The 15,893-nt window shown below is 52.9% G+C and overlaps 1 pseudogene across 1 annotated transcript in view; it reads left to right on the top strand.

Annotated features, from left to right (window-relative positions):
• LOC311114472 (protein jagged-1b-like) overlaps positions 1-15,893 on the top strand; it is a 100,275-nt pseudogene that overhangs the window by 30,687 nt on the left and 53,695 nt on the right. The window contains exons 4-5 of the transcript in view: positions 4,886-5,143; positions 7,492-7,552. The product of the transcript in view is annotated as a protein jagged-1b-like (transcript). The remainder of the gene's footprint in view (positions 1-4,885; positions 5,144-7,491; positions 7,553-15,893) is intronic.

Raw genomic sequence — 15,893 nt, 5'->3', positions numbered from 1 at the left:
ATGCTTAATTTAGAGTTATTTATGCAACTTTAGTTGTGATAATGTTGGGCTATATGTTTTGGATTTTTTATACATTCTATGGCTGCATGATGCGACTAATGATGATTTGAAAAAAGTTGCATGATCTCTGCTCTCTCTGCGTACGCAGGCTGCACACACTTCATCAGTCTGTCGTTCACAATTTGACAAGCACTTTACAATATTCTCACCCATCAGACTATTCTTAATTTTATCTGATCTTAACATAGCTTTGCACACTCTTGGCATTCTCTCAACCAGCTTCATAAGGTAGTCACCTGGAATGCATTTCAATTAACAGGTGTGCTTTGTTTAAAGTTAATTTGTGGAATTTCTTTCCTTAATGCGTTTGAGCCAATCAGTTGTGTTGTGACAAGGTTAGGGTGGTATACAGAAGATAGCCCTATTTGGTAAAAGACCAAGTCCATATTATGGCAAGAACAGCTCAAATAAGCAGAGAAACAAACAGTACATCATTACTTTAAGACATGAAGGTCAGTCAATACGGAACATTTCAAGAACTTTGAAAGTCTCTTCAAGTGCAATCGCAAAAACCATCAAGCGCTATGATGAAACTGGCTGTCATGAGGACCGTCACAGGAAAGGAAGACCCAGAGTTACTTCTGCTGCAGAGGATAAGTTCATTAGTTACCAGCCTCAGAAATTGCAGCCCAAATAAATGTGTCACAGAGTTCAAGCAACAGACATATCTCAACATCAACTGTTCAGAGGAGACTGCGTGAATCAGGCCTTCATGGTCGAATTGCTGCAAAGAAACCACTACTAAAGGACACCAATAATAAGAAGAGACTTGCTTGGGCCAAGAAACATGAGCAATGGACATTAGACCGGTGGAAATCTGTCTTTGGGTCTGATGAGTCCAAATTTGAGATTTTTGGTTCCAACCGCCGTGTCTTTGTGAGACGCAGAGTTGGTGAACGGATGATCTCTGCATGTGTGGTTCCCACCGTGAAGCATGGAGGAGGTGGTGTGGGGGTGCTTTGCTGGTGACACTGTCAGTGATTTTATTTAGAATTCAAGGCACACTTAACCAGCATGGCTACCACAGCATTCTGCAGCGATACGCCATCCCATTTAGTTTGCGCTTAGTCGGACTATAATTTGTTTTTCAACAAGACAATGACCCAACACACCTCCAGGCTGTGTAAGGGCTATTTGACCAAGAAGGAGAGTGAAGGAGGGCTGCATCAGATGACCTGGCCTCCACAATCCCCCGACCTCAACCCAATTGAGATGGTTTGGGATGAGTTGGACCGCAGAGTGAAGGAAAAGCAGCCAACAAGTGCTCAGTATATGTGGGAACTCCTTCAACACTGTTGGAAAAGCATTCCAGGTGAAGCTGGTTGAGAGAATGCCAAGAGTGTGCAAAGCTGTCATCAAGGCAAAGGGTGGCTACTTTGAAGAATGAAAAATATGAACATATATTTATTTGTTTAACACTTTTTTGGTTACTACATGATTCCATATGTGTTATTTCATAGTTTTGATGTCTTCACTATTATTCGACAATGTAGAAAATAGTAAAAATTAAGAAAAAACCTTTGAATGAGTAGGTTTGTCCAAACTTTTGACTGGTAGTGTGTACAACCGTAGACCTTATAGATCTTGTTGGCACCAGCAGATAGCATCAGACACATTTTCACTATTTCTACTGCTACTTGTTTTTAAACTATCATATTATATACTTCTCATATTTATGTTTATCCTAAACCACTGATTCCTCTTCTGGTCTCCTATTAGTTGCTCTGGATATGAGCATCTGCTAAATGACCTAAATGTAAATGTATTGTGCCATCATCAATACGTGTTATAAATGAAGATGCTTAATGATCAATGAGCCTGTTATACAGTGGGGAAAAAAAGTATTTAGTCAGCCACCAAATGTGCAAATTCTCCCACTTAAAAAGATGAGAGGCCTGTAATTTTCATCATAGGTACACGTCAACTGTGACAGACAAATTGAGAATTTTTTTTCTCCGGAAAATCACATTGTAGGATTTTTAATGAATTTATTTGCAAATTATGGTGGAAAATAAGTATTTGGTCACCTACAAACAAGCAAGATTTCTGGCTCTCACAGACCTGTAACTTCTTCTTTAAGAGGCTCCTCTGTCCTCCACTCGCTACCTGTATTAATGGCACCTGTTTGAACTTGTTATCAGTATAAAAGACACCTGTCCACAACCTCAAACAGTCACACTCCAAACTCCGCTATGGCCAAGACCAAAGAGCTGTCAAAGGACACCAGAAACAAAATTGTAGACCTGCACCAGGCTGGGAAGACTGAATCTGCAATAGGTAAGCAGCTTGGTTTGAAGAAATCAACTGTGGGAGCAATTATTAGGAAATGGAAAACATACAAGACCACTGATAATCTCCCTCGATCTGGGGCTCCACGCAAGATCTCACCCCGTGGGGTCAAAATGATCACAAGAACGGTGAGCAAAAATCCCAGAACCACACGGGGGGACCTAGTGAATGACCTGCAGAGAGCTGGGACCAAAGTAACAAAGCCTACCATCAGTAACACACTACGCCGCCAGGGACTCAAATCCTGCAGTGCCAGACGTATCCCCCTGCTTAAGCCAGTACATGTCCAGGCCCGTCTGAAGTTTGCTAGAGTGCATTTGGATGATCCAGAAGAGGATTGGGAGAATGTCATATGGTCAGATGAAACCAAAATAACTTTTTGGTAAAAACTCAACTCGTCGTGTTTGGAGGACAAAGAATGCTGAGTTGCATCCAAAGAACACCATACATACTGTGAAGCATGGGGGTGGAAACATCATGCTTTGAGGCTGTTTTTCTGCAAAGGGACCAGGACGACTGATCCGTGTAAAGGAAAGAATGAATGGGGCCATGTATCGTGAGATTTTGATTGAAAACCTCCTTCCATCAGCAAGGGCATTGAAGATGAAACGTGGCTGGGTCTTTCAGCATGACAATGATCCCAAACACACCGCCCGGGCAACGAAGGAGTGGCTTCGTAAGAAGCATTTCAAGGTCCTGGAGTGGCCTAGCCAGTCTCCAGATCTCAACCCCATAGAAAATCTTTGGAGGGAGTTGAAAGTCTGTGTTGCCCAGCGACAGCCCCAAAACATCACTGCTCTAGAGGAGATCTGCATGGAGGAATGGGCCAAAATACCAGCAACAGTGTGTGAAAACCTTGTGAAGACTTACAGAAAACGTTTGACCTGTGTCATTGCCAACAAAGGGTATATAACAAAGTATTGAGAAACTTTTGTTATTGACCAAATACTTATTTTCCACCATAATTTGCAAATAAATTCATAAAAAATCCTACAATGTGATTTTCTGGAGAAAAAAAATCTCATTTTGTCTGTCATAGTTGACGTGTACCTATGATGAAAATTACAGGCCTCTCTCATCTTTTTAAGTGGGAGAACTTGCACAATTGGTGGCTGACTAAATACTTTTTTTCCCCCACTGTATATGGACATCATCATATTATATTAGTGTCATAGGTCTATTATATGGACTATTACGTCCAACCTGCCTCACAATTGCAGACCATTTATGGCGTTGTGTGGGCGAGCTGTTTGCTGATGTCAACGAGCTGAGTGCCCCATGGTGGGGTTATGGTATGGGCAGGCAGATAATCCATCCACCTGACAAGTGTGGCATATCAAGAAGCTATTAGCTACACACAACGAACACAATTGCATTTTATCGATGGCAATTTGAATACACAGAAATTCCATGACGAGATCCTTAGGCCCATTGTGAGGCCCATTCTGTTTTTTAAGGTACTGTATTTGTGACCAACAGACTCATATCTGTATTCCCAGTCATGTGAAATCCATAGATTAGGGCCTAATTAATTTATTTCAATTGACTGATTTCCTTATATGAACTGTAACTTTTTATATTTTTGTTCAGTATAGATATGACACTAGGACAAACTGATATAACCAACATGTATTTTTGCATTTTAATGGTTCATGTACAAAAGCGCCCCACAGTGGAGGAGTCCTAATACCCATCCCACCTTGCGGTCAAACAGGGAAATGGTTTCAATAGTTTTTCCACCATTTATTTTTCCCATAGGGGGATTTTAGAAACACTTCAAATAAGGGTTGTGTTTCGTGTAGGCTTACCCTGGCTTGACGTTTTGATAACCATCTAAATCTCTCTGGACAAGGTGACTTTTATCAATATAGTCGGCTCTATTTACTCTGAGATTCAAAAATGCTAAGTAGACATGATGAAAAACTACAAATCCCTGCAAGCTCCTGCACGTCATCTCTAGAGGACACCTTTGCTAACAGGTATTGTGTCAATTTAAAACTTGCACAAGACAGTTCACAAAGTTGTGCATTTAAAGAAATGTAGCCGATTTATTAATTACTAAATTTAGCTAACAATAGATAGTTAATCCAGAGATTCTTACCTTTGCCTTGATTCGGCAGTCTCGTCCAGATCATCATGGCATTTGTAGTTCTTTATGATAGCGACATTAGCAGCTAATTAGTATTTCATTTTTGGGGGGTAAATACAGGCGAATATATTGATAAAAGTCACCTTGTCCTAGAGAGATTTAGATGGTTATCAAAACGTCAAGCCAGGGCAAGCCTACACGAAACACAGCCCTTATTTTAAGTGTTTCCAAAATCCCCCTATGGGAAAAACGATTGGAACCATTTCCCTGTTTGACCTCTTGGTTTTATGGGACTTTGTGACTCCTACTGTGATACCCTATACGCGCTCAGCCATGCATTGAACAGTCTTTTTTTTTTTTTGCAAACGGTGAATGTCTGTCTTTCTCGTAAGGATAGTAACCTGTTAACTATATATTCTAACCGGTTGTATATCTTTAACCCACTAGGTGGCGATGGTCAGGTGATCGAGAAGGCATCCCACAGTGGGATGATCAACCCCAGTCACCGGTGGCAGAAGCTCAGCCACAACGGTCCTATTGGTCAGTTTGACTATCAGATCCGGGTCAGCTGTGACGACCACTACTATGGCTTCGGATGCAACAAGTTCTGCCGGCCCCGAGACGACTTCTTCGGACACTACACCTGCGACTACAACGGGAATAAGACCTGTCTGGAGGGCTGGTCTGGACTAGAATGTAACACACGTATGTATAAACGGACTCCTTCCTGCTAACTTCTTGTTATCCCTTCGTGGAAGGTTTCAACCTAAAGGGTCTTCTTCTGGTTAAATGGATAAAGTACATGTAGGCTGGGAGAGAGGGGCCGTCTGTACATAGACAGAAAGATGGTCTCTATCCAGAGAGCGGAAGAGACAGGGACAGTTTGAGGCTATAGAATGATGATAATATTGATTGTTTCGGGTGTTGCAGAAAGGGGAATACAAGGTTTTGAAAACACTAGGAAGGATGTTCAAGTTGTTGATGAACTTACTATCTATTCAATAGACATCAGGTGCCAAACTGCCAATATTTCAGCTGTTAGTGACGTTCATGCTTTCTTCCACCACCTCCCCTTCCACCACCTCCCCCTCCCCCACCTCCCCTTCCACCACCTCCCCTTCCACCACCTCCCCTTCCACCACCTCCCCTTCCACCACCTCCACCCCCTAACTCCTCCACCCCCTCTCCCTCCTCCACCCCCTCTCCCTCCTCCACCCCCTAACTCCTCCACCCCCTAACTCCTCCACCCTCTAACTCCTCCACCCCCTCTCCCTCCTCCACCCCCTAACCCTCCTCCACCCCCTAACTCCTCCACCCCCTAACTCCTCCACCCCCTCTCCCTCCTCCACCCCCTAACTCCTCCACCCCCTAACCCCTCCTCCACCCCCTAACTCCTCCACCCCCTAACCCCTCCTCCACCCCCTAACTCCTCAACCCCCTAACCCTCCTCCACCCTCTAACTCCTCCACCCCCTAACTCCTCCACCCCCTCTCCCTCCTCCACCCCCTAACCCCTCCTCCACCCCCTAACCCTCCTCCACCCCCTAACTCCTCCACCCTCTAACTCCTCCACCCCCTCTCCCTCCTCCACCCCCTCTCCCTCCTCCACCCCCTCTCCCTCCTCCCCCACCTCCACTTCCACCACCTCCCCTTCCACCACCTCCCCCTCCCCCACCTCCCCTTCCACCACCTCCCCTTCCACCACCTCCCCCTCCCCCACCTCCACTTCCACCACCTCCCCCTCCACCACCTCCCCTTCCACCACCTCCCCTTCCACCACCTCCCCCTCCACCACCTCCCCTTCCACCACCTCCCCCTCTACCACCTCCACCCCCTAACTCCTCCACCCCCTCTCCCTCCTCCACCCCCTCTCCCTCCTCCACCCCCTAACTCCTCCACCCTCTAACTCCTCCACCCCCTCTCCCTCCTCCACCCCCTAACCCTCCTCCACCCTCTAACTCCTCCACCCCCTAACTCCTCCACCCCCTCTCCCTCCTCCACCCCCTAACTCCTCCACCCCCTAACCCCTCCACCACCCCTAACTCCTCCACCCCTCCCTCCTCCACCCCTAACTCCTCCACCCCTAACCCTCCCTCCACCCCCTCTCCCTCCTCCACCCATCTCCCTCCTCCACCCCCTCTCCCCTCCTCCACCCCCTAACCCCTCCACCATCTAACTCCTCCACCCCCCTCTCCCTCCTCCACCCCCTAACCCCTCCACCCTCTAACTCCTCCACCCCTAACTCCTCCTCCACCCCCTAACCCTCCTCCACCCCCTCTCCCTCCTCCACCCCCTCTCCCTCCTCCACCCCCTAACTCCTCCACCCTCTAACTCCTCCACCCCCTCTCCCTCCTCCACCCTCTAACTCCTCCACCCCCTCTCCCTCCTCCACCCTCTCCCTCCTCCACCACCCCCTCTCCCTCCTCCACCCCCTAACCCCTCCACCATCTAACTCCTCCACCCCCTCTCCCTCCTCCACCCCCTAACCCCTCCACCCTCTAACTCCTCCACCCCTAACTCCTCCACCCCCTAACCCTCCTCCACCCCCTCTCCCTCCTCCACCCCCTCTCCCTCCTCCACCCCCTAACTCCTCCACCCTCTAACTCCTCCACCCCCTCTCCCTCCTCCACCCTCTAACTCCTCCACCCCCTCTCCCTCCTCCACCCTCTCCCTCCTCCACCCCCTAACCCCTCCACCCCCTCTCCCTCCTCCACCCCCTAACTCCTCCACCCCATCTCCCTCCTCCACCCTCTCTCCCTCCTCCACCCTCTCCCTCCTCCACCCCCTCTCCCTCCTCCACCCCCTCTCCCTCCTCCACCCCCTCTCCCTCCTCCACCCTCTAACTCCTCCACCCCCTAACTCCTCCACCCCATCTCCCTCTCTCCCCTCCTTCCCTCCCTCTCCCCTCTCCACCCCATCTCCCTCTCTCCCCTCCTTCCCTCCCTCTCCCCTCCACCCCATCTCCCCTCCCTCTATCCCTCCCTCTCTCCCTCTCTCCCCTCCTTCCCTCCCTCTATCCCTCCACCCCTCCCTCCCTCCCTCTCTCCCCTCCAGCTATCTGCCGGCAGGGCTGCAGTACAGAACATGGACACTGCAAAGAGCCAGGTGGCTGCAAGTAAGTGGCTCTTTTTTTCCTCTCCTCTCCTCTCCTCTCCTCTCCTCTCCTCTCCTCTCCTCTCCTGTCCTCTCCTCCTCTCTTCTCTCCTCCTCACCCCTCTCTTCTCTCTCCTCTTCTCCTCCCCTCTCTTGGAGGAGGGAGGAGGGAGAGGGGGTGGAGGAGTTAGGGGGTGGAGGAGTCTCCTGAGTGGCGCAGTGGTCTAAGGCACTGCATCGCAGTGCTAGCTGTGCCACTAGAGATCCTGGTTCGAATCCAGGCTCTGTCGCAGCCGGCCGCGACCGGGAGACTCATGGGCGGCGCACAATTGGCCCAGGGTAGGGGAGGGAATGGCCGGCAGGGATGTAGCTCAGTTGATAGAGCATGGCGTTTGCAACGCCAGGGTTGTGGGTTCGATTCCCACGGGGGGCCAGTATACAAAAAAAATATATGTATTCACTTAACTGTAAGTCGCTCTGGATAAGAGCGTCTGCTAAATGACTAAAATGTAAATGTTCTCCTCTCGCCTCTCCTCTCTGTTCTCCATGACTAACTGGAATATGCTTTTGATCTTTAATGTCTGCTATAATATTTATGCGACCATGATTAATCACTTGACAAACAGCATTTCATAATGTGCTATGCAGCTTAAGCCCCAGGTCCCTGGTATGGGAGTGGAGCTGCCTGGCTATAGGGTCTGAGGGAGTGGAGCTGTGTTCCAGCTGGCTATAGGGTCTGAGGGAGTGGAGCTGTGTTCCAGCTGGCTATAGGGTCTGAGGGAGTGGAGCTGTGTTCCAGCTGGCTATAGGGTCTGAGGGAGTGGAGCTGTGTTCCAGCTGGCTATAGGGTCTGAGGGAGTGGAGCTGCCTGGTTATAGGGTCTGAGGGAGTGGAGCTGTGTTCTAGCTGGTTATAGGGTCTGAGGGAGTGGAGCTGCCTGGCTATAGGGTCTGAGGGAGTGGAGCTGTGTTCCAGCTGGCTATAGGGTCTGAGGGAGTGGAGCTGTGTTCCAGCTGGCTATAGGGTCTGAGGGAGTGGAGCTGTGTTCCAGCTGGCTATAGGGTCTGAGGGAGTGGAGCTGTGTTCCAGCTGGCTATAGGGTCTGAGGGAGTGGAGCTGTGTTCCAGCTGGCTATAGGGTCTGAGGGAGTGGAGCTGTGTTCCAGCTGGCTATAGGGTCTGAGGGAGTGGAGCTGTGTTCCAGCTGGCTATAGGGTCTGAGGGAGTGGAGCTGTGTTCCAGCTGGCTATAGGGTCTGAGGGAGTGGAGCTGTGTTCTAGCTGGCTATAGGGTCTGAGGGAGTGGAGATGTGTTCCAGCTGGCTATAGGGTCTGAGGGAGTGGAGCTGTGTTCCAGCTGGCTATAGGGTCTGAGGGAGTGGAGCTGCCTGGCTATAGGGTCTGAGGGAGTGGAGCTGTGTTCCAGCTGGCTATAGGGTCTGAGGGAGTGGAGCTGTGTTCCAGCTGGCTATAGGGTCTGAGGGAGTGGAGCTGTGTTCCAGCTGGCTATAGGGTCTGAGGGAGTGGAGCTGTGTTCCAGCTGGCTATAGGGTCTGAGGGAGTGGAGCTGTGTTCCAGCTGGCTATAGGGTCTGAGGGAGTGGAGCTGTGTTCCAGCTGGCTATAGGGTCTGAGGGAGTGGAGCTGTGTTCCAGCTGGCTATAGGGTCTGAGGGAGTGGAGCTGTGTTCCAGCTGGCTATAGGGTCTGAGGGAGTGGAGCTGTGTTCCAGCTGGCTATAGGGTCTGAGGGAGTGGAGCTGTGTTCCAGCTGGCTATAGGGTCTGAGGGAGTGGAGCTGTGTTCTAGCTGGCTATAGGGTCTGAGGGAGTGGAGATGTGTTCCAGCTGGCTATAGGGTCTGAGGGAGTGGAGCTGTGTTCCAGCTGGCTATAGGGTCTGAGGGAGTGGAGCTGCCTGGCTATAGGGTCTGAGGGAGTGGAGCTGTGTTCCAGCTGGCTATAGGGTCTGAGGGAGTGGAGCTGTGTTCCAGCTGGCTATAGGGTCTGAGGGAGTGGAGCTGTGTTCCAGCTGGCTATAGGGTCTGAGGGAGTGGAGCTGTGTTCCAGCTGGCTATAGGGTCTGAGGGAGTGGAGCTGTGTTCCAGCTGGCTATAGGGTCTGAGGGAGTGGAGCTGTGTTCTAGCTGGCTATAGGGTCTGAGGGAGTGGAGCTGTGTTCCAGCTGGCTATAGGGTCTGAGGGAGTGGAGCTGTGTTCCAGCTGGCTATAGGGTCTGAGGGAGTGGAGCTGTGTTCCAGCTGGCTATAGGGTCTGAGGGAGTGGAGCTGTGTTCCAGCTGGCTATAGGGTCTGAGGGAGTGGAGCTGTGTTCCAGCTGGCTATAGGGTCTGAGGGAGTGGAGCTGTGTTCCAGCTGGCTATAGGGTCTGAGGGAGTGGAGCTGTGTTCCAGCTGGCTATAGGGTCTGAGGGAGTGGAGCTGTGTTCCAGCTGGTTATAGGGTCTGAGGGAGTGGAGCTGTGTTCCAGCTGGTTATAGGGTCTGAGGGAGTGGAGCTGTGTTCTAGCTGGCTATAGGGTCTGAGGGAGTGGAGCTGCCTGGTTATAGGGTCTGAGGGAGTGGAGCTGTGTTCCAGCTGGTTATAGGGTCTGAGGGAGTGGAGCTGTGTTCCAGCTGGCTATAGGGTCTGAGGGAGTGGAGCTGTGTTCCAGCTGGCTATAGGGTCTGAGGGAGTGGAGCTGTGTTCTAGCTGGCTATAGGGTCTGAGGGAGTGGAGCTGGGTTCCAGCTGGTTATAGGGTCTGAGGGAGTGGAGCTGTGTTCTAGCTGGCTATAGGGTCTGAGGGAGTGGAGCTGCCTGGTTATAGGGTCTGAGGGAGTGGAGCTGTGTTCCAGCTGGTTATAGGGTCTGAGGGAGTGGAGCTGTGTTCCAGCTGGCTATAGGGTCTGAGGGAGTGGAGCTGTGTTCCAGCTGGCTATAGGGTCTGAGGGAGTGGAGCTGTGTTCTAGCTGGCTATAGGGTCTGAGGGAGTGGAGCTGTGTTCCAGCTGGCTATAGGGTCTGAGGGAGTGGAGCTGTGTTCCAGCTGGCTATAGGGTCTGAGGGAGTGGAGCTGTGTTCTAGCTGGCTATAGGGTCTGAGGGAGTGGAGATGTGTTCCAGCTGGCTATAGGGTCTGAGGGAGTGGAGCTGTGTTCCAGCTGGCTATAGGGTCTGAGGGAGTGGAGCTGTGTTCCAGCTGGCTATAGGGTCTGAGGGAGTGGAGCTGTGTTCCAGCTGGCTATAGGGTCTGAGGGAGTGGAGCTGTGTTCCAGCTGGCTATAGGGTCTGAGGGAGTGGAGCTGTGTTCCAGCTGGCTATAGGGTCTGAGGGAGTGGAGCTGTGTTCTAGCTGGCTATAGGGTCTGAGGGAGTGGAGCTGTGTCCCAGCTGGCTATAGGGTCTGAGGGAGTGGAGCTGTGTTCCAGCTGGCTATAGGGTCTGAGGGAGTGGAGCTGTGTTCCAGCTGGCTATAGGGTCTGAGGGAGTGGAGCTGCCTGGCTATAGGGTCTGAGGGAGTGGAGCTGTGTTCCAGCTGGCTATAGGGTCTGAGGGAGTGGAGCTGTGTTCCAGCTGGCTATAGGGTCTGAGGGAGTGGAGCTGTGTTCCAGCTGGCTATAGGGTCTGAGGGAGTGGAGCTGTGTCCCAGCTGGCTATAGGGTCTGAGGGAGTGGAGCTGTGTTCCAGCTGGCTATAGGGTCTGAGGGAGTGGAGCTGTGTTCCAGCTGGCTATAGGGTCTGAGGGAGTGGAGCTGTGTTCCAGCTGGCTATAGGGTCTGAGGGAGTGGAGCTGTGTTCCAGCTGGCTATAGGGTCTGAGGGAGTGGAGCTGTGTTCCAGCTGGCTATAGGGTCTGAGGGAGTGGAGCTGTGTTCCAGCTGGCTATAGGGTCTGAGGGAGTGGAGCTGTGTTCTAGCTGGCTATAGGGTCTGAGGGAGTGGAGATGTGTTCCAGCTGGCTATAGGGTCTGAGGGAGTGGAGCTGTGTTCCAGCTGGCTATAGGGTCTGAGGGAGTGGAGCTGCCTGGCTATAGGGTCTGAGGGAGTGGAGCTGTGTTCCAGCTGGCTATAGGGTCTGAGGGAGTGGAGCTGTGTTCCAGCTGGCTATAGGGTCTGAGGGAGTGGAGCTGTGTTCCAGCTGGCTATAGGGTCTGAGGGAGTGGAGCTGTGTTCCAGCTGGCTATAGGGTCTGAGGGAGTGGAGCTGTGTTCTAGCTGGCTATAGGGTCTGAGGGAGTGGAGATGTGTTCCAGCTGGCTATAGGGTCTGAGGGAGTGGAGCTGTGTTCCAGCTGGCTATAGGGTCTGAGGGAGTGGAGCTGCCTGGCTATAGGGTCTGAGGGAGTGGAGCTGTGTTCCAGCTGGCTATAGGGTCTGAGGGAGTGGAGCTGTGTTCCAGCTGGCTATAGGGTCTGAGGGAGTGGAGCTGTGTTCCAGCTGGCTATAGGGTCTGAGGGAGTGGAGCTGTGTTCCAGCTGGCTATAGGGTCTGAGGGAGTGGAGCTGTGTTCTAGCTGGCTATAGGGTCTGAGGGAGTGGAGCTGTGTCCCAGCTGGCTATAGGGTCTGAGGGAGTGGAGCTGTGTTCCAGCTGGCTATAGGGTCTGAGGGAGTGGAGCTGTGTTCCAGCTGGCTATAGGGTCTGAGGGAGTGGAGCTGCCTGGCTATAGGGTCTGAGGGAGTGGAGCTGTGTTCCAGCTGGCTATAGGGTCTGAGGGAGTGGAGCTGTGTTCCAGCTGGCTATAGGGTCTGAGGGAGTGGAGCTGTGTTCCAGCTGGCTATAGGGTCTGAGGGAGTGGAGCTGTGTTCCAGCTGGCTATAGGGTCTGAGGGAGTGGAGCTGTGTTCCAGCTGGCTATAGGGTCTGAGGGAGTGGAGCTGCCTGGCTATAGGGTCTGAGGGAGTGGAGCTGTGTTCCAGCTGGCTATAGGGTCTGAGGGAGTGGAGCTGTGTTCCAGCTGGCTATAGGGTCTGAGGGAGTGGAGCTGTGTTCCAGCTGGTTATAGGGTCTGAGGGAGTGGAGCTGTGTTCTAGCTGGCTATAGGGTCTGAGGGAGTGGAGCTGTGTTCCAGCTGGCTATAGGGTCTGAGGGAGTGGAGCTGTGTTCCAGCTGGCTATAGGGTCTGAGGGAGTGGAGCTGTGTTCTAGCTGGCTATAGGGTCTGAGGGAGTGGAGCTGTGTTCCAGCTGGCTATAGGGTCTGAGGGAGTGGAGCTGTGTTCTAGCTGGCTATAGGGTCTGAGGGAGTGGAGCTGTGTTCCAGCTGGTTATAGGGTCTGAGGGAGTGGAGCTGTGTTCCAGCTGGTTATAGGGTCTGAGGGAGTGGAGCTGTGTTCTAGCTGGCTATAGGGTCTGAGGGAGTGGAGCTGCCTGGTTATAGGGTCTGAGGGAGTGGAGCTGTGTTCCAGCTGGTTATAGGGTCTGAGGGAGTGGAGCTGTGTTCCAGCTGGCTATAGGGTCTGAGGGAGTGGAGCTGCCTGGCTATAGGGTCTGAGGGAGTGGAACTGCCTGGCTATAGGGTCTGAGGGAGTGGAGCTGTGTTCCAGCTGGCTATAGGGTCTGAGGGAGTGGAGCTGTGTTCCAGCTGGCTATAGGGTCTGAGGGAGTGGAGCTGCCTGGCTATAGGGTCTGAGGGAGTGGAGCTGTGTTCCAGCTGGCTATAGGGTCTGAGGGAGTGGAGCTGTGTTCTAGCTGGTTATAGGGTCTGAGGGAGTGGAGCTGTGTTCCAGCTGGCTATAGGGTCTGAGGGAGTGGAGCTGTGTTCCAGCTGGCTATAGGGTCTGAGGGAGTGGAGCTGTGTTCCAGCTGGCTATAGGGTCTGAGGGAGTGGAGCTGTGTTCCAGCTGGCTATAGGGTCTGAGGGAGTGGAGCTGTGTTCCAGCTGGCTATATGGTCTGAGGGAGTGGAGCTGTGTTCCAGCTGGCTATAGGGTCTGAGGGAGTGGAGCTGTGTTCCAGCTGGCTATAGTGTCTGAGGGAGTGGAGCTGTGTTCCAGCTGGCTATAGGGTCTGAGGGAGTGGAGCTGTGTTCCAGCTGGCTATAGGGTCTGAGGGAGTGGAGCTGCTTGGCTATAGGGTCTGAGGGAGTGGAGCTGCCTGGCTATAGGGTCTGAGGGAGTGGAGCTGTGTTCTAGCTGGCTATAGGGTCTGAGGGAGTGGAGCTGTGTTCCAGCTGGTTATAGGGTCTGAGGGAGTGGAGCTGTGTTCTAGCTGGCTATAGGGTCTGAGGGAGTGGAGCTGTGTTCCAGCTGGCTATAGGGTCTGAGGGAGTGGAGCTGCCTGGCTATAGGGTCTGAGGGAGTGGAGCTGTGTTCCAGCTGGCTATAGGGTCTGAGGGAGTGGAGCTGTGTTCCAGCTGGTTATAGGGTCTGAGGGAGTGGAGCTGTGTTCCAGCTGGCTATAGGGTCTGAGGGAGTGGAGCTGTGTTCCAGCTGGCTATAGGGTCTGAGGGAGTGGAGCTGTGTTCCAGCTGGCTATAGGGTCTGAGGGAGTGGAGCTGTGTTCCAGCTGGCTATAGGGTCTGAGGGAGTGGAGCTGTGTTCCAGCTGGCTATAGGGTCTGAGGGAGTGGAGCTGTGTTCCAGCTGGCTATAGGGTCTGAGGGAGTGGAGCTGTGTTCCAGCTGGCTATAGGGTCTGAGGGAGTGGACCTGTGTTCCAGCTGGTTATAGGGTATGAGGGAGTGGAGCTGTGTTCCAGCTGGCTATAGGGTCTGAGGGAGTGGAGCTGTGTTCCAGCTGGCTATATGGTCTGAGGGAGTGGAGCTGTGTTCCAGCTGGCTATAGGGTCTGAGGGAGTGGAGCTGCCTGGCTATAGGGTCTGAGGGAGTGGAGCTGCCTGGCTATAGGGTCTGAGGGAGTGGAGCTGTGTTCCAGCTGGCTATAGGGTCTGAGGGAGTGGAGCTGTGTTCCAGCTGGCTATAGGGTCTGAGGGAGTGGAGCTTTGTTCCAGCTGGCTATAGGGTCTGAGGGAGTGGAGCTGTGTTCCAGCTGGCTATAGGGTCTGAGGGAGTGGAGCTGTGTTCCAGCTGGCTATAGGGTCTGAGGGAGTGGAGCTGCCTGGCTATAGGGTCTGAGGGAGTGGAGCTGTGTTCCAGCTGGCTATAGGGTCTGAGGGAGTGGAGCTGTGTTCCAGCTGGCTATAGGGTCTGAGGGAGTGGAGCTGTGTTCCAGCTGGCTATAGGGTCTGAGGGAGTGGAGCTGTGTTCCAGCTGGCTATAGGGTCTGAGGGAGTGGAGCTGTGTTCTAGCTGGCTATAGGGTCTGAGGGAGTGGAGATGTGTTCCAGCTGGCTATAGGGTCTGAGGGAGTGGAGCTGTGTTCCAGCTGGCTATAGGGTCTGAGGGAGTGGAGCTGCCTGGCTATAGGGTCTGAGGGAGTGGAGCTGTGTTCCAGCTGGCTATAGGGTCTGAGGGAGTGGAGCTGTGTTCCAGCTGGCTATAGGGTCTGAGGGAGTGGAGCTGTGTTCCAGCTGGCTATAGGGTCTGAGGGAGTGGAGCTGTGTTCCAGCTGGCTATAGGGTCTGAGGGAGTGGAGCTGTGTTCCAGCTGGCTATAGGGTCTGAGGGAGTGGAGCTGTGTTCTAGCTGGCTATAGGGTCTGAGGGAGTGGAGATGTGTTCCAGCTGGCTATAGGGTCTGAGGGAGTGGAGCTGTGTTCCAGCTGGCTATAGGGTCTGAGGGAGTGGAGCTGCCTGGCTATAGGGTCTGAGGGAGTGGAGCTGTGTTCCAGCTGGCTATAAGGTCTGAGGGAGTGGAGCTGTGTTCCAGCTGGCTATAGGGTCTGAGGGAGTGGAGCTGTGTTCCAGCTGGCTATAGGGTCTGAGGGAGTGGAGCTGTGTTCCAGCTGGCTATAGGGTCTGAGGGAGTGGAGCTGTGTTCCAGCTGGCTATAGGGTCTGAGGGAGTGGAGCTGCCTGGCTATAGGGTCTGAGGGAGTGGAGCTGTGTTCCAGCTGGCTATAGGGTCTGAGGGAGTGGAGCTGTGTTCCAGCTGGCTATAGGGTCTGAGGGAGTGGAGCTGCCTGGCTATAGGGTCTGAGGGAGTGGAGATGTGTTCCAGCTGGCTATAGGGTCTGAGGGAGTGGAGCTGTGTTCCAGCTGGCTATAGGGTCTGAGGGAGTGGAGCTGTGTTCCAGCTGGCTATAGGGTCTGAGGGAGTGGAGCTGTGTTCCAGCTGGCTATAGGGTCTGAGGGAGTGGAGCTGTGTTCCAGCTGGCTATAGGGTCTGAGGGAGTGGAGCTGTGTTCCAGCTGGCTATAGGGTCTGAGGGAGTGGAGCTGCCTGGCTATAGGGTCTGAGGGAGTGGAGCTGCCTGGCTATAGGGTCTGAGGGAGTGGAGCTGCCTGGCTATAGGGTCTGAGGGAGTGGAGCTGTGTCCATAGTAGGGGT

This window comes from Coregonus lavaretus (genome assembly GCF_964263955.1).
Source record: "Coregonus lavaretus genome assembly, contig: HAP1_SCAFFOLD_737, whole genome shotgun sequence".
NCBI lineage: Eukaryota > Metazoa > Chordata > Actinopteri > Salmoniformes > Salmonidae > Coregonus > Coregonus lavaretus.
The sequence above is the reverse complement of the archived record's forward strand: the minus strand, read 5'-3'. Positions and strand labels throughout refer to the sequence as shown.